The sequence below is a fragment of the Lactuca sativa genome, chromosome 4, assembly GCF_002870075.4.
Source record: "Lactuca sativa cultivar Salinas chromosome 4, Lsat_Salinas_v11, whole genome shotgun sequence".
NCBI lineage: Eukaryota > Viridiplantae > Streptophyta > Magnoliopsida > Asterales > Asteraceae > Lactuca > Lactuca sativa.
The window spans coordinates 57666080-57670153 of NC_056626.2; positions in this window are offsets into that span (position 1 = coordinate 57666080).

The following is a 4074-nucleotide window of genomic DNA, read 5'->3' on the forward strand; positions in this document are numbered from 1 at the left end:
CCACCCCTGTGATGAATGATTGTGTCTAGGCCCTATCATCCCTACTTCCTTAGTGTATGAAAACACTTTAATCGCTTATCTCTAGGATGTCAGTTATATAGATTTTAGTTCCTAGTTATATGCGAGTGTTCTTTGAGGAGCTACATAGTTGTGAGAAAGCATCATATATGGCTCCATGTTTATAGCTTTGGCGACAAAGTTCTCTCATTGGTGAAATTCACTTCATTCAGAAACTGAATAACCTACATAAAGGTTGAGCATAGATGAAGCTAGTGATGTTTCGTTAAAGTATGTTATTGGATTAAAACATATAATAAACCTCCACATTAAAGACAAGAAAGATAGTTGGATGAGTTAGTGGGCTAGGGTGTGTCTTTTTTCTTTTTAGATGGGCCTCAACATCTAATTCTATAAGTAGATATTTTCAGATTCAGACCATAAATTAAGTAGTAAACAAACACGTTGAATCTTATAGATGTAGAGCCACATCTTATTAAGAGGTATTAAGGCACTCTTTGTTTGCCACTTAATACCTCTTAATAAGGGGTAGCTCTGAATCTGTAAGATTTAGGGGGTGTTTGGATAAATAGTTTTTAGCTTATCAGCTTATTGCTTATTTGCTTATTGCGGTGGGAATAAACACTTTTTTAAAATGTGTTTGGATTAGCTTAGTGTGGTGAGAATAAGCAATAAACATTTTAAGTGTTTAGCAAACAAAACAGCTTATATGAGTAAAATGACCAATAAACAATAAGCAATAAGCAATAAACAATAAACATTCCCCTCTTTGCTTATTAAAATCAACTTATTTAGCTTATTCCTACTGCAATATGCTGATTTTTAAAGACTCCTATCCAAACACTTAAATTTGCGTATTGTGGTGGGATTAAGCAATAAGCACTAAGCAACCTATTTTTTCCGTATCCAAACACCCCCTTAGAGTGTTTGTTTACCACTTAATTTATGGTCTGAAAATGAAAATATCTACTTATCGAATTTGATGTTGAGGCCCATCTGAAAAGAAAAAAAGACACACCCTAGCCCTAACACATCCAACTATCTTTCTCGCATATGTTTCTCTCGCTCTCAACCTTCTCCACCAACAGTTAGAGAACAACTGGTGACACTTCTCCCCATCGTCATCTCCGACTGTCGCCACCTTCCCTATCACCACCACTATCGCTATCTTCGGTCGTCGCCACCCTCCCCATCACCATCTCCAACAAACTCCACTGCATGTATGTGTTTGTCTTGTATTTTTTTTTCCTTTTTTGTTGATTTTGTTGATATACTAAAAACAATAAGTTGTGATTTTGCTGATATATTGAAACAAAAGAAGCATAATAAGGGCATCCACAATGCATTTAACTCTATAGAGTTCAATGGATTGCCACATCATCTTTCTACAATCCATACAACTCTATTATTTTTTTCTCTACAATGCATTGAACTCTACAAAGTTCAATAGAATGTTACAAAATGCAATTTATAGTAAATATTTAAGAATTAAAAACTTTCTTTTTTCCCATTGAAGAGCTCAATGGCCACCGTCTAAATTCATTGAATGCCAAGGTGGCATCTTACAATGGTAGAGTTTCATCCATTGAATGACACATGGACTTGCCATCTCATTCAACTCTCTCATTGAACTCACCATTGTGGATGTTCTAAGTTGAGATGGGAAGCCATATTGTTGTAATCTATAATCGATTTTGATTTGTTTTTTTTGTTGGTTTGTTGCGGTTTGTTCTCTTGGTTTTTGCTTAAATCTGTTGCTGATCTTGCTGATTTTTGGTTCATTTGATGAATTATGTTTATGTATTGCTAAAAATGTGTTCCTAGTTCTGATTTGGTATTTTTTTTTTGTTAATTTCTAAACTTCATGTTTATGTATAGCTGAATTATGTGTTCATTTGCCGAATATGTTGCTGATCTTGTTGATTTTGTCTTAATTTGTTGAATTATATTTATATATCGCTAAAAATGTGTTCCTCATTCTGATTTGTTCTTTTTAGTGTCGAATTTTGATATGTGTTGAATTGTTGTTGCATTTATACTAGAAAAGGCACAAAAGAAACCTATTATTACTTGGAATGTAGAAGTTATAGAAAGAACTTTCTTAGAAATATGTTTGTATGAAATTATGGTCAATGGTCGGGAAGGGAGTAGCTTGAAAGCACTCTTTTGGTGGGTTGTAGCTGAAAGTTAGCAAATGAGCATAAATTTGTTGTGGACCAAAAACAAATGAAGAATCGTTACGACTACTTAAAGTAAAAGTTTTCAACTTGGTTGAAGTTAAAAAAATAAAACTTGGAATGTTTATAATCCCGTAACCAGCACCATTAATCTTTCAGAAGAAGAATAACAATCAAGATTTTTTTTAAAAATAAAAATTATTATTATGTTTTAATAATCTAATATAATTTTTTTTTCAAGTAGTTGAACAAACTTGTTGAATCTTTGAGAAGATCGTCACCACCCTTCCCTAATCTTTGCACTCAAATGTTTGATGGTGCGAATTCAACATGCATTGAGGGTTAGCGTCCAAGTTCTACAATTCCCCTTCCTTCTCATGATTCAACTCATTATAGTTTGAATGAATTTGAGGACATCGATTTCACTTAAAAGGAACTCGTGGGTGTTAGTGAGGAGTCCTCCGCTCAATAAAAAAATGAAAGACTACTGATACGACAAAGAGTAAAGAAAAGGGTAAAGATGCATCGAGTTCAAGACTTGTTTAAATTACGAAATATATTTCTCATGCTGCTAAGATCTTTGTGGATAAGCATGTTTCTTTGGATTTGGGTGCATTTATAGAAATTTGTAGAAGTTAGGATGATGAATATTTGATCCGAGATACATTACAACTCTTTGTATTTTTGGTGAAGGTGTGGATAAGAGGCAAATTTGGTTAATCATTGATCTAACTATTTGTGAGACTTGGGTCAGGAGCGCCAGAGCACGTTATGGAATGTTTGGTTAAAGATAATGAATGATTAGATGGTTTTTTTAACTAGATGTTCTGAATGGATTGAACTTGATGTTGTTTGAATTATATGAGTTGAATGACCAGATGTTTTCGATATAACTTGATATTGTTTTGAACCATATAATTTGAAGGGCTTGATGTTTTGAATGAGCTTTCACATGTTATATGTTTTTAAGATAATTATTATGTGTTTTCAAATTAATAGATTGCTTATGGATTTGGAGGAAGAAACTGTATTTCTCATTTTACTTTCTTGCTACGGGTTGAATCTAGCATCTAATAGTCCTGGAAGGGCAAATGATAATGATTGGGATTTGAGCAATAATGCATATACACAAAAATGTTACATGGAACTTCTACACAATGTCATGAGATGACGCGTCTTTCACGTGAATCGTATGTACTTTTATGCAAACTCTTTAAACGAAACAATTGGCTGCAAAATAGGCATATAAGCGTTGAAGAAAGCATGGTTATGTTCTTGACAACTATAGGACATAACAAATGGTTCAGGATGATCAAACAAAGATTTTAGCACTCCACATAAGCTATTCATAGATGCTTTCATGAGGTTCTAAAAGCAATGCCAACTCATTCTAATGCAACCGTAAATTCCTCAAAACGACATCGAAAGCTAAAAGAAATAATTCTTGGAGCAATATTTGCGTTAGATGGAAATTTTGTACATTCAGTTGTGCTTGTTGATCAATAGATCGCTATAGTAGAATAGGAAAATGTAAAGGCTTTCAAAATATATTAGGAATTTGTGATTTTGATATGATATTCAGATTCGTATAGGCCGATAATGAGGGCATAACACATGATTCACGGGTTTTAAAAGAAGTTGCATTTAACCCAACTTCCTGATTTCCGTTCCCTCCACCAAGATTGTAATCCTTTTTAAATTGATTATGAAATACGATTTAAATTTTCTATATATAATACTTATGTCACTCATGTGTATAGATAAATATTACCTTTGCGGTGCTGTATACACCAATACTTGTGGATTTAATACATTGTATTGGTTATCCGATTATCGACGACGACGTGCGTCAACTAAGGAAGAAAGATCCAATCATGTG